Source organism: Schistocerca piceifrons, chromosome 1 (genome assembly GCF_021461385.2).
Source record: "Schistocerca piceifrons isolate TAMUIC-IGC-003096 chromosome 1, iqSchPice1.1, whole genome shotgun sequence".
In the NCBI taxonomy this organism is placed as follows: domain Eukaryota; kingdom Metazoa; phylum Arthropoda; class Insecta; order Orthoptera; family Acrididae; genus Schistocerca; species Schistocerca piceifrons.
In genome coordinates this window covers 912492768-912519083 of record NC_060138.1, presented here as the reverse complement: position 1 = coordinate 912519083, position 26316 = coordinate 912492768, and the positions used below count along the sequence as shown (strand labels likewise).

Sequence of the window (26316 nt, the reverse complement as noted above, 5' to 3'; positions counted from 1 at the left end):
TGACACACTCTCGTAGCTGGTGTCACTAGCGCACGCCCTCACGAATCTTGGTGGTGGAAGAAATTTTCAGAGCTAGTATTTGGCCAGCAAGGAGATGAGATGTGATGGTGTAAAATTGTAAAGTTACGGATCATCAGCTTTTAGTACCGATGTACTGGGTTAAAATCCAGATCACTCAGTCTTCTGTTCTCTGTTGTTTCTCATATATATAAAAGACCGTCCATCTACGAGGGTCATTCAATAATTAGAGACACAAATTGGTCTGGAGAAAAAAGCGTTTATTTTTACAAAACAATATTTTTTCTACTTTACAACATAATCCCCTAGAACATTTATGCACTTGTTCCAACGAGTTACAAGCTTTTTTATTCCGGCTGCAAAGAACTCTTCATCTTGATGTTTGAACCAATTTCCCACAAACCTTTTCACGTCCCCGTTGTCCTGGAAACTCATTCCACGTAAAGCCTCCTGAAGTGCACCGGACAAATGGATATCACTAGATGCCAGATCAGGACTGTAAGGGGGATGAGGCAGTACTTCCCAGTCCATGTTGTCGATGGTTTCACGGGTTAGTTGAGCAATATGAGGACGTGCGTTGTCTTGCTGGAGAATCACACCTCTCCTCTGATATCCACGATCTCTCTCTCTCATGGCTGGCTTCACCTTGTTTAAAAGCATATCCGAGTAGTATTGGCAGTTCATTGTACGCTGTTCTTCGAGACAACCACAAAAAACTGGACCTTCAGCATCCCAAAACACCGTCATCATGACTTTTCCTGCTGATGCTTGGGTTTTGAATTTTTTTCTTGACAGGTGAGTTGGTGTGCTTCCACTCTATAGTTTGTCTTTTTGATTCTGGCTCATAATAGTGAACCCAAGTTTCATCACAGGTTAAAATTTTGTTGAGGAAGTGCTCACCTTCTCTTTTGTAACGTTCCTTTAGCTCTGTGCACATTCTCAACCTTGTTTCCTTATGTAGCCACGTCAACTCCTTCGGGACCCATCTTGCACATGTTTTGTGGTACTTCAGCTTGTTACAGATAATGTTATGAACTGTACCAGTACTAACTTGAACCTTATCAACTATCATTTCCACACTCACATGGCGGTCGGCACGAATAATTTCATCAATTCGACTCTCAAGTGAGGGGGTTGAAACTGCAACTGGTCGGCCAGAACGGTGTTCGTCAGTCACTGAGTCGCGACCATTTTTGACCTGCTCTACCCACTTCTAAAAATTTGCACGAATCATGCAGCATTCACCATAAACGTTAGACATTCTGCAGTAAATATTCACTGGTTTCTTGCCTTCAGCAAGCAAAAAACGAATAACAGAACGTCGTCCAACTAATGTGGATATTTCAAGCGGCTATAAACAAAACAATGTTGATACATCAGCTGATCAGGGCTCATCCCAGTGATGCCAACTTAAAACCATAAAAGTACCAAACTTTCCCTACTAACAGTTTTTTCCCCAGACCAATTTGTCTCTTTAATTATTGAATAATCCTCGTAATACAAGAAGTGGAATTAGTTCTTTTTGCAGATGACACTAGAACTGTAATCAATCGAAACATACATACAACAACGGGAGACATGGTGAATAATGTTCTTTAAAGTACAGGGTCGTTGTAACTAAACTTTCGCTACATGAGAGCCGCCCCCCCCCCCCCCCCCCGCACCCTCCGCATGAAAAACGAATGACAATGATCGTGGAAGCATTTGTAAGGACATGCGCAAGAGAAATAACGAAAAAAAATAATTTTGACGAGAGAGGGCAACATTTGTTAATTGCATACCATATTTACGTTCCAGGTTACAAACGTTGCTCAGTGTGACAACCATCTGCATCCGAGATAGCCTGGATCCTCACTACAGATGGTTCTACTGCTGCCCGAAACAACGATGGACCATGGAATGTTCAGCTGTCGTGACACAGTTCGTGCACTGCTTGAAGATAACACTTTGCGTCCAGCATTCTCAGCCATGGAAACAGTAACTTCTACTATCTGTGGCGCAATTGGCCGTCGGCCTCTCCCAGGAGCAGTTCCAAAATCGCCAGTTAATTCGACCTTCCGGGTTGTTCAACCCGGTGCAGAAAGAAGACGTCTCTGTATTCCTTTCATGCGTTGGAAGTCGCGAAGAACAGCAGCACTACTGTTGTTAATTTGACAAAACAGGTTTACGACTGAGGCCTTTTTTGTCGAGACCTGTATCCATTGTCCGCAACTACAATGCAATAATGCACACTGCTTGTGTTTCAACCCTGCGTCACCGCACCATTACCGCCGCCTAATGGCAAGCCATGCCTCACACTGCTAACAACGCAAACCCTGCAGGGCAGTCTGAGCATCATTCTTATCAAGTTGGGTACAATAGGCAAACAGTTTTCCGTCTGTACTGACTCGAGTAGCGAAAGTTTAAATATAACCATCCTGTATTATTGATTAGTTTTCTGCAAATGGTATGGCTTTAAATTCCAAAAGGACAGTACACTTAGTTCTGCACATCTAGGGGTGCAACACCAATGAGAAATGAAAACACATAGCAGGGAAATAATAACGACGATGATGATGATTTATGGCGGAGGGCGCTAAACAGCAAGGTCATCGTCGCCCTTAGAGTGGTAACTTAACAAATTTTTCGTGTCCTTATAAATGACAATTTAAAGTGAAAAAAAGAAACCACTGTATTGAACTCCTAAAACAACTCAGTTGAGCCACGTTTGTATTTGAATCATTGCAAATCTTCGAGAGAGATAAATCAGTAAATCAACACATTTGGCGTATTTTCATTCAGTCATGTTTTTGATGTAATTCATTTTCAAGAAAAAACTTTTCATTCCTTAAAAACATGCTGTACGAATAACGTTTAGTGATTACCCCTAGTCATCTTGCAGACTTATGTTTAAGGAGTTAGGTATTTCGACTACTGCTTCATGGTGCATGTATCCCATCATGACGTTTGTTGTAAATAACTCACTACAGTTCAAAAGAAGCCCATATAGGGATCAACAACGCTGCCACGCAAATTCTTATTCATGTGGCGAATGATATAAAATGTCTGACAGAGGGCAAACTTAAATCTGGAAACAACCTGAGAAAGTTAATCCTTGGCAGCTCCTTCTATTCAACAGAAGAATTTATATTTATGTAATATGTAAAAAATGGTGGGTAGGAATTACTAATTTACATCTATATACAAAAAGCTTGTAAATGGTCAGAATAGGGCCATATTTATATATGAACTGGCTGAGTGCTCGGCGTTGTCCGTGTATGTTTTTATTTCAGTCTTCTATTAGTCCATCTCCTCCTTCCCTGCTCTCTTCCTTCCTTCTCTCGCTGCCCATCTCCGCCTTCCACCTTTCTCCTTCTATCGCTTCATCTTACCTTTCTGTGTCCATTTGTTCCCGTTCTGACCATCAGCCTCAATATGAAGTTGCTGGTTCTTAGACCCACTGTATTTCTTTCCAGATAGTAAGTAATACATGTACCAAGTTTGGTTGAAATCGATCCGGGGGTTTTGGAGGAGCGTGTTATCCGTGGCTTTGCCCACGTACGCACATATATTTCACGTATATTTAACATATTTCACACATATTTCACCTGTATCTATAGCGAATTTCGTCGCCCTGCAATCTCGCTTTCACGCAGCTCAGTGCTTAATGACGGCTCCTGAACTATGTGTCCGACAAGGATATAATTTTGTAGATATACTGGATACTGTCTATGAAATGTGATGCGAATAGAATTAGTAGTAAAGAAGCGAAAAATTGAAAGGTCATGCATGATGCGGCAGTGTTTCACGCATCTCAGTGTTTATGACGTTATATCTCCTGAATTGTGTGTCGTACAATTACATATTCTTGCAAGTACATTCAGAGGTATATTAGAATACTGTCTGCAAACTGTGTTGTACACACAGTTATTAGTAAAGAAGTAATAAATTAAAAGGTCATGCCTGATGCGGCAGTTTTACTGCATTAACAGCGAAAATGAAGTTAACTATAAACTTTTTTGTCTTTTATTATTTTGTGGGGGGTGTCCGCGAGAAAAAGTCTCGGAATGGTTTAAAATATGTGTAAGGTTTGTTGCAAGTCAGTAAGTGCTCTTATTCTCAAATACTGGATGAAAGTAGTCTGCATATTTGTGCATCGGGAGTTATGCTTCTTTCTCAGTGCCATCCCTCAGGGATGACGTTTGCTTTGTAGGGTGCTTCATTGCACGCTCATCAGCGTCCGAACAATGTCCCATTTTTTTTACACAGTCCAATTTTTACACAGTCCAATCTAGCCACTTTCACGAATGATAATAATGATGATGATGATGATGAAATGATGAGGACAACACAAACACCCAATCCCCGGGCAAAGAAAATCCCCAACCCGGCCGGGAATCGAACCTGGGACTCCGTGATCCAGAGGCAGCAACGCTAGCCACTAGACCACGTGCTACGGACCATCTCTCTGGGAGGTAGGCTGTTCTTCCCCCATAGTGATTCTTTCCAAAGAGTAAGAGATATGTGTACCAAGTTTGGTTGAAATCGGTCCAGTGGTTTAGGGTTAGATGTAGAACATAGATACATACATACTATACATACACTTTTGTACTATGTATAAATGTATCATAAGAATGTCAAATGACTCGTTCTACATAATTAATATCGATTACACAAATAATCCCTGGAATGTGAAATTAAATAACGAACTAATTAACTTCACAGTTTATCGTGGAGTGAATGCATGTGACACTGTTGATGGTGTTACGCCTCTCGGATGACGACGTTAAGCTCGGCGGTCCCATCGGTGCTGTTCAAGAGGAGAAGGCTATGTGCCGGCACCAGATTTCAAACTCTCCCTTTTCTCATCATCATCATTTCAACGAACTGTACACACATCCATTAAAGTCAACAACAGTCAACAGATAAACTTACGACACAACTCTCACACACCGGAAGGAATGGAGGCGTTGTGCGTGGAGGAAGAAAAATTTTCCCGGTCATGCGGCCGAACCTAGCCCTCGGTGTCTTCTAGACAACAACGCCGTACAACTCTTTCTTTATTTGAGTCAAATGTGACGGAAGAGTATTATTTGTGTAAGGCACGATCGTTGTCAAGCATTTCCTTCTCAGTTTCAGATAAATTACATACAGCGTGGATTCTTCATGCAGGTGGTTACGAGTATGGTCCCAGTACACGGCAGATTAATCTAGAAATATTAGAAGTTGTTTTGACTGACTGTACTGTAACTGAGGTTAACCTCACATTAAAAAAATAACGTCGAAATTTGCTACCGAAATAGATTATGACGAGTGATGTCAGGTTGTACAGAGACGAAAAGGATAGTGTTGGCAATGAGTTAGGATTTGTCGATCAGACTGCTGAAGCCAATGAAAACATCATCGCTCACGGTCTTCCAAGAACTATTCCGTTCGCGTTAGTCAACGTTAACTTCAATCTGGCTGATAGCATGTACATGAAGGATGATGAGTACTGTCATCGAGAAACCAGCATTATTACTTCATTCAAGCCAAATGCTGAGTTCGGTGGATGTCATCATGAGGTGCACCAAAGTTTGATATGTGTTCGCGAGCTACGGAGTCAGAGAGACGTACAGAGTGGTGTGTACAGTCGCATAACGCCCTGACGAAGGCGACGACACGTCGTAAAATGGACTCCGACGTCTGAAGTGTTAAGGAGCCACCCTGATCCATGACTGCTTAACCACAGCGGCACAACTTAACCTCTTGCTTGAGCGTCGCACCATTGCCAAATGGAATGCATCGCCTCACGTGGGTTTCGACGCAGACGTCGACTGCCGTCGGCATGTAAGAAGGCGTGCTACTCTAGGCGACGTTTTCCATGGTTTGAGCGTTCAGTACAGAGGTGTAACTACCGTCACGGGCACCAGGGGCAAGTACTTATACGTAAATGAGGCCCTCTCTCCCACAAACATAGGTGAAAGCACAAGCGGCCAATGACACTACTAGCTAGGGCATAGCCATCTATGGCAAGCGAACATACACCAAGAAGCGACAAACGTCGGCAAGCCCCTGCATATCAGCAACGCTGACTGTAAATTACCAGCTGCTATTAGTGCCGAACAACAGGCCACAGCAGGCAAACCGACGACCTCGCCTACTGGCGCACAAACAAATCCCCAACATCACCCTACACTGTGAATCCGATATATGACCTACCGGACACAAACGATGATGAACCTAACTGTTGCAGGTTGCTGACGCTGATCGAGAGTTCATCACCGGCACCCAGCGGCAGCCGCCGAGCAACAGGACCGCACAGTGTCAAAGGTACCGACATGCATGATACCCATTACTAACAAAGCCTACCCTTGCACAACCTATCGCAGAGGTTTTTTTTCCCCCTTGGCTCTTGCCTTGGCACTTTTTACCCTCTGCCCTTCAAACCTCTACCCTCCGTTCGACTTCGACCCAATCTATCTCCAGATGAGCGTGTATTAATGGTTAACCTTAACTAGATGTACGCAAACATCGCAGTACCCACATCCTGCGACAACTCACTTTAGTGAAACTAACCCTTATGCAGAGACGGCAGTAGACCTTTTGAGTTGGCCATCATGCCGGTGTGGGCGTGGAGGGCTCCACTTCTAAAAAAAAACAAACAAAAAAAACCTCTCTCTCAGCTATTCACCTGCCCACACACCCCCATTCTCGAGTTAACAAAACGTCGACCACATCGTCTGTCACAGCCAGACCCCCTCCTCTTCCCGGTTACACCTATACTATTCTACACCATCATCCTGAACGCTCTCCTCTTACTTGAATAAGAAATAAAATTTGTAAGAATTGAAAAATAAGGTTTTATTTGAAATACTGTACTTTAGTAAAGCAAAATACACTGCCTGATGAAAAAACTGAAGCACCCAGAGGAGAAGGAGGAAACTAAATGAATCTTAATGAATTCAGAGGGGTAAGTAGTTAAATTTACAAAGATATTTGCGGTGAGAACGTACTTAATCAGTATGATGTTGCTCCTGTTCTGGCCTGGACGCATGCACTGATTCAGCTGGGAATGGTGTCGTAAAGCCATTGTACCCTCTCCCGAGGAAAGCCGCCATACAACGTTTGTAATTGGTCCTTAATATCATGGATACTGGCACTGGGACGGAGTTGACACCTGAGGTGGTCCCGCACATATTCTATCAGGGAACAGATATGGGGATCTTGTCAGCCACGGGAGTACCTCAGAATCACTTAGACAGCTCATAGAGACACGTGCCACGTGTGGACGAGCATTATGTTGTTGAAAAGTGGCACCACGACTCTTTTGCACAAAGACATAGGATGTCCATGATGTACCGTAGCGCTGTCAAACTTCTCTAGGGTCAGTACCAGCCGGGATCTTAGGTGGTACTTGATGGCACCCCACACCGTGACATCAGGAGTAAACCATTGTAGCTCTCCAAAACGTTCGAAGAATGAGACCTCTCCCCAGATCGCCGGAATACTTGCCACGATGGTCGTCCTGGGTAGTGGAGAGCCGTGACTCTTTACTGAACACAATGCAATGCTTTTCATCAGCGGTCCATGCTTCCCGCTCATGCCACCACTCCAGATGCAAAGGTTTGTGTTGTGGTGTTAGTGGCGTCCTATGCATGGGATGGAAGTCCCCCAGTCCCACTGTTGCTAGGCTCCGACCAATGGTGCGGGATGACGCAGAATATTCCAGGGAGTCCATTACTTGTTTGTAGTTGGCAGACGCTGATGTGAAGGGGTTACGATGTACCTGGTGCACAATATGGCAGTGCTCCCTTGTGGTGGTCACATGTGGTCCACCAGAACGACGACGAATTTGCCTGCTCTCACGTTTCCATGCAGTTCGACTTTGGGTCGCTGTCAAACCCGAATGGCTCAAAAATCTGTATATTGCACGATTCGACCAGCCAACCAAACGGAGACCGACATTGAGGCCTCTTTCAGGCTCTGTCAGGTGCTGTCACACACGAGAATGCTGTTATCTCCGTGTCCTCCACAATGATCATTCGACGTATGGCGTTATTTACATCCCTTATATACACTACCAAGACTAGTAAAAACACAAAATACGAACAACACTAATTCTTTCTGGTGGCCCTACTACCTATCGTAGAGAACTACTGCTCTCATCATTTACATATACGTCGATAGAGTATACAATGATGTCCGACCATGTCTTCCGGATGCTTTACTTTTTTGTGAGGCAATTTTTTTTTTTTTTGCTGATGTATCAAGATGTGAAAAACTATTCTTCACTATATCGTTGCACATAACGAAAACTGCACACTACCCAAGAAAATTTTTTATTAAATGCAAAGCGAAACATTTTAAGGACAATCTGTGTTCATCTACTAGGATAATCCTCTCACACCGAGAATAAAACATTGATGAATAATTTAGCAATTACAACACAGAATAATCTAACAAAAAGTGAAATAAAGTCTAACATCGCATTGCAAGACAAAATAGTACATAAGCAAAAATATGTAGGGAAAATGTTGACTGCTTACGAAATGTATACGCTTAAAAGCAAAACAAAAGTAGTGCAATGCAGTCGACGTGTAACAAGCAGGGCTGAGGGAATTAGACCAAGAAATGAAACCCTAAAAGTGGCAGCTGATTTTTGGTATTTGGGTAGCAAGGTTGCTGATGATGGTCGAAGTAGAGACGATATAAAATGCATACTGGCGACAGCAAGAAAAGCATATTTGAAGGAGAGGAAGTTGTTAACATCTAATATAAATTCAAGTGTTAGAAGTCTTTTCTGAAAGTGTTTTTCTGGAGCGTAGCTTTTGAAATGTGGCGCTACAGAAGAATACTGAATATTACATGCGTAGATCGCATAAGCAATGAGGAGGTACAGAACGGAATAAACTGGGAAGAAAAAAAGTTTGGGACACAACTTGTGAAAAAGGGATCGGTTTATAGGGCACATTCTGAGACATCAAAGACATTTAGTACTGGCGGGAATGCGTGGGGTAGAAATTGTAGGGAGAGACTACAAGATGAGTGCAGTAAGCAGGTTCAAACGGGTGTAGGTATCAGTAGTTATCCGGAGACGATGAGGCTTGCACAGCGTGGTGTGGAGAGCTGCACCAAACCAATCTTCGGAAGGAAGGCCCAACAACAGCGACCTGAATTATAGCCTTACTTAAGTGAACTATTCCTCGGTCTACTACGTGCAAAATGGTCTATTAATTTATTTTCTACTGATCTATCTAGCCTACGTCTTCAACTCTACTCTGCAAGTTACATGCCCATGGATACTTTTTATTGAACCATACGTGAAGGACTGTACCTCCTCCACGCACAGATCTGCAAGCTGTAATTACCTTCTTTTGTCTGCACAATCGTTGCAGGATGGATACATAGGTCTCTGTGGGGCGGGATACAAGGGAAATACGAGCCCTGCAAGGAACTTGTGACGTCACATTAGTCGCCTTGCCCGACATACTTCGCGGACTCTCGGCTATGTCCTGAGCCAGGTGGGAAATCAGTATGTCAATGGAAAGATAAACATTAAGCCCTTAACCACGTCGTATATTATCGAGAGCGTAAGTGTACTCGCATTTACACACGCAGTTACAAAGTACTCGTATTAAACTGGTCAGAAACAGTAACTCGCTCCACACTGGAGACGGTAGCTGCATCTCGTGAGACCTGTTGTACCATATGCTGTGACGTATGCCGCAGGGCCCTTATATTACCTCGTTGGTCCTGATGTGGCACAAGCCTGACTGCAGGTAGAATGCACCATATCTATCCGCCGCGCCTCAACGGAGAGGACTGGGGGTGGCATTTCGGGCCCGCGGTACTAATTTTGACAGCAAGTTGAGGTAGATATGGGGCCGTCCTAGGGGGACTGGAGCGAAGAGAAGTCCCCACTTCCATCAGGGACTGAGACCGGGATCTCTGTGGTCGGTGTCTAATGGATGCATAGGTGGCTGAAGATTATTTGTAGTTTATTCGCTGATAGTTGGGTCTTGGAGTTTTCCAAGCGCGTTTTTTCAAGATGTGTAGCGACTTACTTCGAGATCTGCCTGTCAATATTTGTCAACATTTCTGTTACGCTTACAAGTCAGTCAAACAATCCTTTGACCATACGTCCGACCTTCTCCTGCTGATATTATTCCAAGACAATATAATATTTCCTGTGTCAGGGTAGATAGTAAGATTTTAAAATATTTTTGGCTTAGTTATGGAAAGCTGAGCTTTTGAAGTAGTTGCGGGTTCTGTTAGATATACCACGAATGTTATTTGTACGTCAAAGTAGTTCGATATCAGCTCTCATAGTCGTGCGCACCGGACAGTTTCTGTATTTTTTCTTTAAATGAAGTTCTAATCATAATCAGCTGAGCTGAAACAGAAGGTAAATATAAGGAGATATTATTATTTCATTTTTAAGCTCTCCTCACATGCTATGGATGTTAAATGAGGTGTTACTCCTCCTCCTGTACTTTTAACTTCATTACTTAAAACCATAGGTTTAATTGCGAGTAAATGTTGTCAGTCTTTGTGTAAATAAAGTTTCAGTGTAAGTCTAGTTAATGGTTCAAATGGCTCTGAGCACTATGCGACTTAACTTCTGAGATCATCAGTCGCCTAGAACTTAGAACTAATTAAACCTAACCAACCTAAGGACATCACTTACATCCATGCCCGAGGCAGGATTCGAACCTGCGACCGTAGCGGTCTAGTTAATGTTCAGTCATCTATCTTCGTTGTTTCTATCCGTTTCTTAAATAATTAACGTTTGATGTGTCTTCTTTAGAGATGTTCAAACTTTAATCAAGCAGGGTGTCGAATGATCCCTTCTGACAGCTGCATTCCTAAGGGGCCGTATGCAGCTTCAGCGCTCATACGCTCAGATTTCAAGATTTTGGTTCAAATGGCTCTGAGCACTATGGGACTTAATATCTGTGGTCATCAGTCCCCTAGAACTTAGAACTACTTAAACTTAACTAACCTAAGGACATCACACACATCCATGCCCGAGGCAAGATTTGAACCTGCGACCGTAGTGGTCACGCGGTTCCAGACTGAAGCGCCTAGAACCGCACGGCCACACCGGCCGGCTCAAGGTTTTGGTGCAGTACTGAGCCTTTATGGTACTTTATATTGAACAAGAAAGCTGTAGGATTCAATAAATTATGTTTTTAAGACATAGTGCTACACTTAGTTCTTTACATTTCTTACAGGTAACAATTAAGTTTGTCAGAGCCTTAAAAAGTCAATGAATGTTCCTATAGGTGCTGATGGCGTCGTACCCACTAACCAAACGCATTGGATTTAGTAGTTTTAGCATTACCTTGGATATACTATCGAAACAAGTTTTTAAATCCTACCACCGTCGCTTGGCGTGGCAACAAAAATCTGCTTATGATGTCAACTATTTCGAAATACGGAGCTTTCTTGAGTAGTCTCTACAGACTGCAGATTTACAGTTAAATGATGTTCGAGTCCCAATTCAAGGAAGGAAGGAAGACTGGGTTTAACGTCCCATCGACATCGAGGTCATTAGAGACGGAGCGCAAGCTCGGATGCTGTGAAGGAGGGGGAGCGTTTTAGGGAAATCAAGGAAAACCTAAATCTGGACGGCCGGACGCGTGTTTGAACCGTCGTCCTCTCAAAGGCGAATCCAGTGTCCTAGCCACTGGTCCACCTAATTCAGACTGGTCTTTGACCTGGGCAGTGGAGTAGCCAGACTAACTGGCACCCAGCACATAGTGTAAAATCGTGGTGCTTGCAACTACGCGCGATTCGTTTTTCGTTGCGATCAATACAAAATCGTAACGAACAAAAATCAGATGCAAACTTTGTTTACGTTGGATAGCTTGGCATAACGGGAGTGACTTCCTCTAGTAGCCGAAAACAAGAAACATGCGCGTCCATACCACGGAAAGGCACGTTCTATGGAGCTATTGTTCCGTACAGAACAACCTGAATCTCATCATGGTTCCCTTCGTACCTCCCTGGTTCTTTTCGTTTTAGTATCTTTCAATCCTTTCTGTTCTTCTGCCTCCTTTTTCTACTCTGTGTCCACCCCGATAGCTGAATGGTCAGCGCGGCTGTCTGTCAGGCCAAGGGGCCCGGGATCAATTCCCGGCTGGGTCGGAGATTTTCTCCGCTCAGGGACTGGGTGTTGTGTTGTGCTCATTATCATTCCATCATCATCTGTGGAAGGCAACGGGAAACCACCACTGGAATCACTTCCCTAGACGCTCATGCGGTGAACCTCTCTGACGAGGCTTCCCCCATGACAAGACCTGCCCTAATGCAGAACACAAAGTGCAGTTCTACTCTCTCCTACTTGACCATCCTTCTTTCTCTTTAACTTTTACCCTTCTGCTTTCTACACAGTCTTTTTCATCCGGCACAGAACGGCCTCTCGCCAGCATCAGCGCCAAGAGTACACGCTCTTGCTGCCTTACCCTAGTTCGCCACAGGATGTGTCTAAAGGAAGTAAATTACCAGCTTGTATATTTGCCTATTAAGTATTTTCAGAACACTTTTTGATTATTTTACCATTGCGAAAGACTGTTCTATTTTACAAATTCTTTCTTATTTTATTTGTGTCCCATGGTTCCTTGTCACCTGGTATCACAGGACGTTGCCCCAAGTGCCCCAGTCAAATAACGCAGTACTGTTATTGCTGGATAGTTTATGGAATTATAAGGTGATTATTTTTCGCATGTCCTCTAAGAGTAAACAACAAATCGCGATGTGACGCAGTTCTCAACAATGCACGGGTCCCTGTAGCGGCCTACGCCGTTGCATTGCAACAGTTTGAGACGAGACGGCTGGCGAGTAACAAGAAGGCGTCCGTTCTGTCAGCAAAATCTTAAGAAAACCGTGAAATGCAGCATGATCACGGAGCCACGACAGCAGTCAGAAGGTAAGCAACCAACAAACATCTGAGTTCTGCCAATCCGTGGCACACAGAACCCGGGTGTCAGATAGATTACACTATTCTGCGGTCGCACAACATTAATTCTCACAGGCATACGGCCTGTTTGGGCGGAGTTCAGTTAATATGTGTGTAATGAGTATGAAGTCTTCGACACGCAGATATATGCATAATACTTTGATTTTGCAACCAGTCATCCGATGATTTATCACGGCTTGTCTGAAGTAGTCTGTGTTGGAAAAACATGAATGCCATAAATGGTGTAGCTAGAGCAAAATCGTAATTCTACAAAACATTCAGTGTCGTATGAAATTTTTGTGCCATGTGCACATTTACCCTGGCTCGCACAGATAACGTTCGACAAGTCAAGTATAACACCAAGGCGCCTTGGAAGACGTTTAGCATGCATATATCATAAGATATAACATATTTTGATACGGGTTTCTAGTGCATTATGAACGAATTTCATGCATTAATCTTTTTTTTGTCAAAAGTGATTTGTCTTTTAAACGATAGGAGTATTAAAAAGTATGTGCAGTAGGTTAACGGAATGAAATACGATTTGAAATATTTATTTCTGATGATCTATAATTAGATAAGGTAGATCAGCTTTATCTTCCTTCTGCCGACACACACAAACACACACACACACACACACACACACACACACACAACTCAAGCAAACGCAACTCGCAGTGTGGCAGTGTGGTTTCAGTTGCCCGAGACCGCAGTCGTGGGTGCGAGTTGCGTTTCCGCGCGCGCGCGTTTGTATGTGTGTGTGTATGTAAATCTATTCTTGACAAAGGCCATAACGTCCGAAAGCTTTAATTGTGAGAATCTTTTTGTTGTGCCTATCTCCGACTCAGCGTCTCTGCTATAAGGTGAGTAGCAGCGTTCCTTCTCTAATACTGTTACCGTAAATAAAATGTCATCATAAGTCTTAGTTACGGGCTCTTATAGTCTCTCGTCACTACAAAGCTCGTCGAAGTGCTTTTTGTTATTTTTATACGTTTGTCAGAGAATTTACACTCGACGCTTCATCTTTCTTCGGTACTGAAAGTTTCGTCAAGCAATTTGTGGATTGATCCTTTTCCGACACCTCCGTTCCTAGGACACCATATGCGCCCACAACGTCCATATCATCTGATTTCTAGGGCTTAGGCGCTACACTTAATCTTTGTAGCTTTTTACAATGATAACAAAACTTTAGTATGACTTGTGTTTTTAAGACACATCTATGGTACATCTGCATCCACGTGTCTATTCTGCAAGTCGCACCTAAGTGGCTGGCAGAGGATTAATCGAATCTCCTTCACAATAATTCTCTATTATTCCAGTCTAGAACAGCGTGCGGAAAAAAACGATCACCTGTACCTTTCCGTGCGAGCTATAATTTCCATTATTTTATTATGATGATTGTTTCTCCCTATGTAGGTCGGCGTCAACAAAATATTTTCGCATACGGAGGAGAAAGTTAGTGATTGAAATTTTGTGGGAAGGTTCCTCTACAACGGAAAACGCGTTTGTTTCAATGATGTCCACCCTAAATCCTGTATTAAGTCCGTGACTCTCTTCCCCTATTTCGGGATAATACAAAACGTGCTGCTATTCTTTTCTAAGTGTTCTGCCAATATAACGCAGCATTTGATTTGCTTTACTCACAATATTTTCTATTGTCCTTTCCAATTTAAGTTGTTCGTAATAGTAATTCCTAGGTATTTAATTGAATTGACGGCCTTTAGATTTGACTGATTTATCGTGTATCCGAAGTTTAACGTATTCCTTTTAGTATTCATGTGGATGACCTCACACTTTTCGTTATTTAGGATCAATTGCCAAATTTTGCACCGTACATATGTCTTTTCTAAATCGTTTTGCAATTTGTTTTGGTCTTCTGATGACTTTACTAGACGATAAACGACAGCATCATCTGCAAACAACCTAAGACCGCTGCTCAGATTGTCTCCTAAACCGTTTATATAGATAAGGAACAGCGGAGAGCCTATACACTACCTTGGGGAATGCCAGAAATCACTTCTGTTATACTCGATGACTTTCCGTCAACTACTGCGAACTGTGACCAAACTGATAGGAAATCACGAATACAGTCACAAAACTGAGACGATATTCCAAAGGCACGCAATTTGACTACAAGCCACTTGTGAGATACAGTGTCAAAAGCCTTCTGGAAATCTAGAAATATTCCATCAATTTGAAATCCCTTGTTAGTAGCACTCAACACTTCGTGTGAGTAAAGAGCTAGTTGTGTTTCACAAGAATGATGTTTTCTATATCCCCGTTGACTGTGTGCCAAAAGACCGTTCTCTTCGAGGTAATTCGTAACGTTCGAACACAATATACTCGTATGTTCCAAAATCCTGCTGCATATCGACATTAATGAATGGGCCTGTGATTTAGGGGATTACTCCTACAACCTTTCTTGAATATTGGTGTGACCTGTGCAACTTTCCAGTCTTTGTGTACGGATCTTTCATCGATCGAGCGGTTGTATATGATTGCTACGTATGGAGCTATTGTATCATCATACTCTGACAGGAACGTAATTGGTATACAGTTTGGACCGGAAGACTTGCTTTTATTAAGTGATTTAAGTTGTTTCACTACTCCGAGGATATCTACATCCACAGTTCGTGCATTACATTTCTTCGTCGTAAGAATTAAGTTTTCCAGACCCTTAAGAAGTCGGTAAACGTATCTTTAAGTGGAAACGGCGTAGTATCTGCCAGCCCAGTTTAGTGTCTTTAATGTTACGTTTGAAGCACACACGAAACAAGATTTTAAATCCTACCTCCGGGGCATGCTGTGGCCAAAACAGCTGTGGACTATATAAACTATTTCACAATACAAAGCTATTTCTTGATTAGCCTGTGTAGCACTTTTAAGGACTAAATTGAAACCTTGAGCTGATTCTTTTTTGCACATCATTGTGTACGTCACTTACACCTCATCATAGACTCGGCCGCAACATTTGCTCACTTCTAGGCGCCATCGTTCAATAGATTCAGTTACTTTATTATTAACCTTTGACCTGGCTGAATACGTAAATGATTGGCATAACTTTGCCTCTTAAGGACTTCGGAAACCAACTTTGATTATTTTAATATAGCGAACGACTTCACTTGTCTGGTCGACCTTACTAACTGTTCCTTTCCATTTTAGTTTCTTCCTTTTATTTCCTTCCTGCTCCATGGGCCCCTTGTCTTCACTGCACTGCATTACACCAGTTGCTCCAGTCTGGTAATGGACCTCGTCTGTGCCCTAAACGTGCTGTGAGCAGAGGAAAGCAAAAGGAATTTGTTAAGTTGAATTTCAGCCAAAAATGAACGAATATTACCACTCTCCACTCGTAGTTATTTAGAGAAAGCAAGTAGAGTGCAGCTGAAACTCGAACTGACTGAGCAGCTGTCATACTGCAGTGTGAGCATACGAATGGATCCGTTCGGAAGCATCGTTGTCGACGCTACTGCTACGGGAACACACCGAAACGGGACGTGATTACGATTTCCGCTAGTTTGTCCGGATAATAATGCGAAACAATTGTCCTCCAGTTCACCGTACTGCACGCATGGGGCAGCCGTGAGGTCCCTTAATATATGATCAGGCACTCCGCATACAACGTTACTCTGCGGAAAGACACCGTCAGTCGCCTAGCTTTTATTTTACACCAAGAACACTCACAGTCATTACTGAGGGGGTTCTACGAGCCGGCCGCTGTGACCGAGCGGTTCTAGGCGCTTCAGTCCGAAACCGCGCTGCTGCTACGGTCGCAGGTTCGAATCCTGCCTCTGCCATGGATGTGTGTGATGTCCTTAGGTTAGTTAGGTTTAAGTAGTTCTAAGTCTAGGGGACTGATGACCTCAGATGTTAAGTCCCATAGTGCTTAGAGCCATTTGAACCATTTTTGTTCATACCATTTTCAGCGACATCGGCATTCGTTCTTTCGTGCTTGTGCTTCATATTCATAATAAATAAACATCATTAAACTGTTTTTAGAATGGGGGCTGGAATTTTAATCAACTATTTATTACACTGACATAAAAACGTCAGTAAAAATGGATAAAGTTTAAGGTTTACATTGAGAAGGAATCGAGAGAAATAGAGTTCCTGTCGCCTCACCGAATGCGGTAGTTGGTCGAGGTACATGACTGTTTTTCCACTCGCAGAGACGTTCCGGGTGTCTGTCACAGACAAGATGGACAACATACAGGATGTCATTGTACTGGATTACCGGGAGGTGATGAAGGCTGGAAGTATGGGCAGACATTCTGGCACTTGATTTTTACGGATGTTTACAGCGATTGCTGCTACTCAGGTGAAACAGCTGTATCCGGCGTCAACTGGATGTCGTATAGAAAAGGACATCGCAACGAAAGCCTCTACCAACTCACGTTACATGGCATACAAGTAATCTGTTGTGGAGGAATACGGTCAGTCGAAGACAGAAGCGAAGAAAAAGGCCTTACACGGACTAATGCATCGCGGCATATGTCGACGTGAGAACACCAGAAAGCAAATAAGTGGCGGTCCCCTCTTGAAAGCAACATACGGTTCTGGCAGGTGATGGCACCGTTGACGGTTTGTTTCACACGTGTCTCGTAATTTGTTGTAGGAATTTTTTACTGGTCGAATGTATATTCAACTACGTCTTCGATGTACTGCAGTAGTAACTAATTCTTTTAAGACATGACAGTGCATGGCTAAGGTATTATTATTACGAAACAGTGATTTTCAACCAAAACAACTGTCTACCTCTAAGAAAGAACGCGGGTGCACGAAAGCTTCTGTTCGATATGTAAGAGGGTCAAAGACTGCTTGACTGTTGCAATCCGATGTTTTAATGGCCGGCAGTTTCTCAGTAGAACGGACTCAAGGAAACGTCATCGAAACTTGCATGTTCGTGTTCTGTTGTTCGACAAACTTACGTTTATTCCCATTTCCTTCGTTGAGGATGCTGCTAAATTCACAAAAGCTGCAGCTGCCGGAAAGTCATAAATAACCAAATGTAAAAAAAGATTTCATGCTCGGTTTTATTGATTGCATCTCTCCTTAAATTTATGGAACCCTACCCCCCTCCAAAGAGCATCTTCTAAAAGTGTTAACATTTTCACTTGCAGAATGATCTTGCTAAATGGAGACAAAGTGTAGGAAACGATCCACGAAACGGTAAGGAGTGGGAAAGGTTATGTGGACATATACCTGGAGTTGCAGAAGTTATTGGATATCCGATATGCACATGTACAGAGAGGGGTAGTATCGTGTACATGGAGTATAAAAGCATAGTGCATCGGCGGGGCTGTCATTTGTGCTCATTCATGTGAATAGGTTTCCGACATGAATTAACATACTCTGAATGCGGAATGGTAGTCGGAGCTACATGCATGGGGCGTTCCATTTCGGAAATCGTTAGAAATTTCAGTATTCTGAGATCCGCAGTTTCAACCCTGTGCCTAGAATACGAAATTTCAGGCATTAACTCTGACCATGAACAACGTAGTGGCCGACGGTCTCCACTTAATGACCAAGAGCAGCGGCGTTTGCGCAGAGTCATCAGTGCTAAAAGACAAGCAACAATGCGTGAATTAACCGCAGAAATCAAAGTGGGACGTACGACGAACGTATCCGTTAGGATAGTGCGGTGAAATTGGGCGTTAAGGGACTGTGGCAGCAGACGACCGACGCGAGTGGCTTTGCTAACGGCACGACATCGCCTGCAGCGCCTCCCCTGGGCTCCTGACTTGTCAGTTGGGCCCGAGACCATTTTCAGTTGGTAAGAGCTGGCGGCACGGTTCGAGTGTGGCGCAGACACCACGAAGCCATGGACCCAAGCTGTCAACAAGGCTCTGTGCAAGCTGGTAGTGGCTCCATAATGCTGTAGGCAGTATGTACATGGAATGGACTGGTCCTCTGGTCCGACTGAACAGATCATTGACTGTAAATGGTTATATTCGGCTACTTGGAGACTATATGCAGCCTTTTGTGGACTCCATGTACCCAAAAAACGATGGAAATTTTGTGGATTACAATGCGCCATGTCACCAGGCCACAACTATTCGCGACTGGTTTGAGAACATTCCGGAGAATTCAAGAGAATGATCCGGCAACCCACATCGCCCTACCTGAATCCCATCGAACGTTTATGGGATATACTCGAGAGGTCAGTTGGTTCACAAAATCGTGCTCCTGCAACACTTTTGCAATTATGGACGGCTATAGAGGCAGAAAGGATCAGTATTTGTGCAAGGACTTCCAACGACTTGTTGAGTTCATGCTACATCGAGTTGCTGCCCTACGCTGGGCAAAAGAAGGTCCGACTCGATATTAAGAGATATCCCCGGTGTATTAACTGCTCATGCTTGTACAATACAGTGCAGTGCACGAGAAGCCGTGATGATGTCAGCGTTAGACAAGATGTTTGAATGTCCCCACTAGCCTCTAAGCACGCCGACGCTCATATCTACAACCGAATGGCGTTGCAGGCGGCATGAGTACTTTGTTCTAGTGTCTGCAAGTACTGGATGGGCTCCGCATAAACGACTTCTTCCACGTCCCCCAACAGGTAGAAATCTAATAGGTTGAGGTCCGGCGAATGCGTGGGCCTATCCATTGGCCTGGGGAGTAGGCATTGTCGAGATGCCTCCGCACGGAAATGAGAAAGTGAGTCGGAGTACTATGATGTAGTAGCTACGTTACCCCTCTTACCACTAAAGGCTTATCTTCCAGCAGGGAGACTGGGCCACCTACAGGAAGAGCAGATATGTTTCGCCTCTTGAGGCATTGTGGAAGGATGGGTAGTTTCATAAGGTGATCGCCGATAATGACGGGCCACTCACTGAAGTAACCTGGTGCCGACGCTTCGCTGCAACCAAACCATTGGAATTTTCTGTAGCCCAAGACTTTATAATCGGGGTGTTGTGATAGTTGACGATTCCGCCCCTCTGACAGGCAGCTTCATTTTTGAGTAGGATGGGCAGCTTCATCTGTGACTAGCATGGATGACAGGAATCCCAGCTCTGTGGTGGCCTGTGTGACGAAACAGCGACATAACCGTCGCCGCGGAAGGAAGTCCGTAGGTAATAAAGCCTGATATGGATAAAGGCAGCTGTCGTGGAGAATGTTCCACACGGTGGTCTGTTTACCTCATGCTGGTGGGCCACCTGTCTTGTGCCTACAGCGCTCAATACCTGTTCCTTCGAGGTACAGACCGTGCGTACCCGCCTTTCTTGGTTAGCCATTCCCACAAACGACGATACTCTGGTGCAGTTCATGGTGCGGTTGCTGTCGATGGGGATAATTCTCACGGCACAATCATGCTGCCGCCCGCCCATTGCCATTTGCCGGTCCATATGTAACGACAACGTTGGTCTTTTGGTCTCTGGTGTACCGGGCCACTGTCTCTCAGTGGCGTACTACGCACGTCCATACGGAATGAGTCGGCAACAGTAGTTCCGATGTGTGAGCGCGCCGCCGTCATGGTCAACATTACATTATTGTCCTCTTGAGAGTGGAGCTAAAACAGTAGTACAAGCAGAACATTCCCACTTGCCCGATGTGTTCACATGTGTGCTTTCAATCACTGGAACCTACACTGTCGTAGATCTTTTACCTGCACCGTGTAGTGGATGTACCCTTGCCATACGCTTTTATAGCCTTCTTTACTCCCTAATCCATCAGGAATCGTTTCCTGCAGTTTGCCTCCATTGCGCAAAACCACTCTGTGTATCAATTTACAAATTTTTCAGCTAACTTTCGAAGAATAAAGCAGCATGGATACTAAGAGTTTCTAAAGTGTCAAGAAATCAAGAGAATGCGAGATATGCTTAACAAAGGCTACTTTTCAGTGGCGATAACTTTCCAGAAAGGTAAAGGTGCAACCTGACCATGTGTGGGATCAGTTACAAATCTGAAAAGACAAAAAGAGTTGGTAAACCACAGGTAGTTGAGTAAGATAAGACGTGAAGAAAAAATCCTCCACTAAGGAAACAATAACGGAAAGACTTCCCCAGACATAGTCGGAAACGAACGAAAGAAACAGAATTTTCCGCATTTGCATGCTCGCGCAGCCGTAGTCTGCAGACCTGTGTTCACAGTCGCAGTGCTCACTGAAATACTGATAATGGTGAATGTACACTTCATGTATAAATTATGACGTTGTCAATGCTGTGAGAATGTATTGCTACTATACTTGTTAAACCAACTCATAACAAATGCAAATCTCAAACGTCGGGAAGAATGCCTTTTCAGATTATCTGTATCTGTGATTTGCAATTATTTGGAAGTTATATGAAAGCGTCGTAAGCGCTGATGTATACAAATTATTATTATGATTATACATATTATTTTTATCACTATTAAAATCCTAGGCATCTAAGGCGCTTTATAGGGGGGTGATGGCAAGTTATATTTGTCTGTGAGAGGGAAGAGGGAAGAGCCATTAACAAACCCTACCCCTCTAGAATCAAATCCTGAATCCGCGCTTGGCGGCAAACTGACAGATGAGCGCAGAATGGATGGGCAAGGGGGCGCAATTAAAGGGGCGGGGGGTTCCCGGTGTCGAGGTTTAAAAAAAAAAATCGTTTTTTTTTTTTGCATTTGTGCCTCCTTATAGTGTTATGAATTTGTGATCAAAAGGATTTTGTCAGGAAATTTTTCTTTATACCTGAAAATCACATTTCAATGGGAGCGCGCTTATGCCCACTCTAGCCGCTATCGTCGCTTGGGTCGTTTGCGACTCCGATCGGTATCCCTTTCTCCGCAAAGCTATTATAACATTCTAGGTCGAAGAAAATATCGATATAGGTGTTATACTTTCCTACCAGGTGTCTCATCTATATGAGTTCGGCGAAAGTGAGATTAAAAACGCGGTTATGTCGACACAGGAGTTCACGAAAGACAACCCGCAATACCATTAATGTCCTGAAAGATGGTATAAATGGAAACAAGCTGAGATAAACGGGCCAATGGATACTTTTGACCTTAATACATCACTCAGGAGTGCAGTTACCTTATTCATTACTTCGGACTTTTGCTCGAAAACATATGTTTTGGAGTGTGAAAGTCGTTCAGATTGCTAACAGCTGGGCTTGCATCAGTTTTTAACGTCGGATTTAATGGTATCCAAGCATAGCATGAAAGTCATGGGAGTCGTTATCGATATCACGGCTTACTCATTCGCCACGAAAAGGACGAGAAACGCCTCAACCGTTCGCACCGGCGTTCGTTCTAGAGCAATGTCGAGGGTAGAATTGCAACTAGAGAGGCATTCGCTTTAGAAAATGAAATCTTTGAAGAAGAGGAAGGTTTATTGTATGGCCCAGGAATAACAGATAAAAGGTAAGTTCAAAAATATTGAAGTTAGATACACAAAAATCGAACTGAGAACTTTAAATGCGGATTCTTCAGGCTAGCGTTTTTCAAACTGGTTCGAATGATTAAAAGAACTGCTCCGTAAAATTGGATAGTGTTTGAATTTAATAAAATAGACACTTGTAATTTTGGTGTGAGCCTAAAAAAACACTATATTTTTCGTAATCGTTGTTATTTACTTACATTTAAAGGCAACAAAATAGGTCGATTTTCGGTTCCTACGTTTTCAAGTGGCCACCATTCTGAAATGCACTTCAGAAAATTTGATTTTCGAGGTTCACGCCATTGAGAATTTAACCGTTTAGTTGTGCAGAGGTATTTTGGCCGACATATTGTGTTGCATGGGCTCATCAATTTACCGGTCAAAAATTATTTCATAGTATTTAAGAAATGTAATTTTGTTTGTTAATAAATACGAGGGTTGGAACTTAAATAGTGGCTACTATTTATTCACAACCGATACAAAAGAGTTACATGTTTGCACCTGCGTTGTGTAGAACCCTTTGGCAGCGATGTGGAAGACGTAGTATACCGTCAGCAGAGCCCCTGTTCTGTTGATGGTGTGAATGGAGCAGTCTACTGCCTGTCGAATCTGTGGAACAGTTCTGAAGCGAATGCCACGAAGTGGTTCCTTCATCTTCGGAATCAAATCAAAGCCACAAGGACTTAAATCCGGGGAGTATGGTGGATGGTACAGTAATTCCTAGTAGCATCGACCGAACAGAGCAGCCACAGCTTGCGCTGTATGCGCCCGCGCATTGTCGTGCAAAATGATGGGTAGGTTGCGCAGAAAGTGTCGCCGCTTCTTTCACAAAGCATTATGGGTCGCCGTGAAAGACGAAAGTGCGTCAGAGCCCCAGTATAATGAAAGTTATGGTAATTCTCGTGCACGACTGTGATGGTGTTATCCTAACGCATTACGTTCCTCCACGGCAGACCGTCAATGCACAGTATTACTGTTCGTTTTTGGAGCATCCTCTGCGACCAGCTTTGCGAGGTTATCCCAAAAGTTCGTATAAAAAGGAAATATTACTGCATAAACATAGTGTTCTGTTAATATAATGTACATACTTGTTATATACTTGTATCTCTTTTTTCCTATAGTCGCGACCAAACTCCATACATTTTGTGACACTGGCGACGAGTATATCTTATTCCAGCGTCGTGGTGATTTTATGATTGCTCTCTCAACTCACCTCTTGAACGTCGCCACTGTCTGTAAGTCTTTTCTTGCACTTCGGAAACAAGTATTAGCCAACTGGTGAAAGGTCTGGACGGTACGATCGATGCGCAACAACATCCCAAGGTCTGCAACTGTATCTGTATGCCATACACATTCTGCTCTCTGCAGCTGCTGAGCGGTAAACAAAATACTTGTGGCAGTATTCTCCACAATTTATTTTGAATAGCACCGAGCGGTTTTTACAATGTCTCACAGCAGACATCTGCAATGGTAACTTGCTATTTATCTTTCCAAAAATTTTGCCGTAAATTTTTGGCGTGAAGATTAGCTTTTGATTTTTTTTCTTTGACGGTGCATGTGTACCCTCTTTCCATTGATTGTTGTAAAATGAGCCGTCGTAGCTTTATCACCGTGTTCTGATACAGTACGAATTCGCGGTTGTCAAGTACTGTGTCAGGAATGGACGTGAAAGTTTCGGACTCATATTTCGAGCACAGCAGTGACGTAACATAGGTTTGGTGATTTTTGGCTTTTTATTTAGACATACACGATAAAGAGACGCCATGGCAAAATTTAAAAGGGACTTCGAAATTTCTTAAAGCGGTAGAATTTATGAATGTGCGTGCAGCAGATGTGTGAATACATTACATTTTGCATGGAAACAATGCAGAATTCACTAATGGAGGAAGGTGGGAAGCTAAACCCTCAAGGCGATGTCGATGTCATTGGAGGTGGTGTACCATCTTCGTTGGACAAGGATATGATAGTAAATCTGTAGTGGGCTCATAAATATCCCAGTAATCTCTCTGAAGTGATTTGGGAAACCTGTGGTAAACTTACATCATGGTAACTAGACGGTGGTTTGGTAAACTTTCTTCACGAAAATTAGTCTGGTGATTTAATCACTTTAGTAAGTTATTCGATCAGTTTCTAACGGTCCGTCAGTCTCACGTAAAACGCAAGGACAATGATCTTGAATTTTGAATGGAAATTTCTTTTATTTCCTGCGGGGATTGCTATTACTGACGAATGTTCTTTCTTTGGATCATTTGATGTTTTTCTGACCTTTTTCGTATTCAAAGATGTAAGTAATTTACGTCTAAAACGCGTAGTATCTACTCTGTGCTTTCATTGTTGAAATTATTTCCTGTATGTACCTAGATCGGAAGTGGGGCATCAACCCGACCGTCGCCTAAACAGGTGAAGCAAACCATTTAAATGCCAAAAGCATTCTGTTTCATATACCAGACCTACAGACGTCGATCAGTCATATTTCTAACATAAATAGCAGAAGGGAATTTCGTGTGATATGATCGTATTTCGACAGAAAGTTTTAATTTTGAAACTTAGTAGTTAAAATTACAAATTTTAACATTAAGCAGGAACTGCAGGTAGTATCAAAGTGTGAAAGCGAGAGTAAAACAAAAAATGAAACGGCAATATATGCGTCAACACGGGTTTCGGTCCAAGCACTGTTTTGTCAGGCCCAACGCCTTGGTCGCTGGTGATCCACCGAGCCGCTGTTATAAAAAGCATCAGACATCTCTTCGTACTGTACTAGCAATAACACCGAAACTGCAAAAATGAGATAAATATCCAAAAGAAGCGACCCTCAACTTTCTCCTTTGCATTTATGGAATATTCCGTCGGTATTTGGAGGAACATAGACATACCATAAAGTAATACGCTTGTTGTGAATACTACGATTGTTCCCATTCTCCACAATCCATTGTGTCCTTATTCCTCCCCTCTGCCCGCCCCCTTTTTTGCCCATTGCCTGTTCATCACATGCAGCAATTTTGTGCATTTAACATAGTGGTCTGTGCTAGTACTTCATTAGTGTACTGTTTTGGCCCTGGCATTGTTATACTTTTATTCTTTGAATACAGTGTAATATAATGTTTATTTACTCATAACTTCATGTTGTGTATTTCAATGCGCTTATGACTATTTGTCAGTTTGTTTATTTGTAGGTCTGCAGGCTTTCGAGGCTGTTACCATTGAACGTAAAATGTAGGATGTTAGGACGCGTCACGTTACACTTCAATTTCTTCTACACGAGAGGCGTTTCGATATCTCTGCTGGGGTTGCTGGTGCTCGCGGTTAGACGAACACTAGAAGATCCTGAAGAACAGAATGACAGCGGCGGGGTCGAAACGCCGATCGTGTAGAAGAAAGTGAAGTTTAACATGACGCGGCCTAAAGCCCTGCAAGGTTTTTCTTTCCGTCTGTTTGTAATTAACAGAATTTAACCAACACCTACTTAACTCGAATAGTACAATATGTTTACGTCAGTCAGCCAGTCAGTCAGTGGATTTAGGGATTTATAATCATATTTTTAGAGCAAAGGATCACTACGGTATATTTATTGTTCTGTTCAAATGGCTCAGAGCACTATGGGACTTAACATCTGAGGTCATCAGTCCCCTAGAACTTAGAACTACTTAAACCTAACTAACCTAAGGACATAACACACATCCATGCTCGAGGCAGGATTCGAACCTGCCACCGTAGCGGTCGGGCGGTTTCAGACTGAAGCGCCTAGAACCTTCCGGCTATTGTTCTGTACCCATGTCAAACTGAAGCATTACAACTTGTCTATTCCTCTAGATATACAGGCTGTTCCTTCTCGGAATCTTCATGCGCAATTTCTCGGGTGTTTCCACAGATATCTGAAATTTCGTTTGTGCAGTGTGTAGTTAGAGTCAGTCCAAACAAAAACTGTCCGTCGCGTCTTTCATGCGACTCCCAGTGCCGACGGAAAACGTCGGTTTGTTTCTCGTAACAAACGAATGCGGAATTTTACGTGCCCATTTCATACAATGGT

The 26316-nt window shown here is 43.1% G+C and overlaps 1 protein-coding gene across 1 annotated transcript in view; it reads right to left on the bottom strand.

Annotated features, from left to right (window-relative positions):
• Nucleotides 1-26316, bottom strand: part of LOC124794083 (acidic phospholipase A2 PA4-like) — a 211688-nt gene that overhangs the window by 29946 nt on the left and 155426 nt on the right. The gene's annotated exons all lie outside the window — the stretch shown is intronic.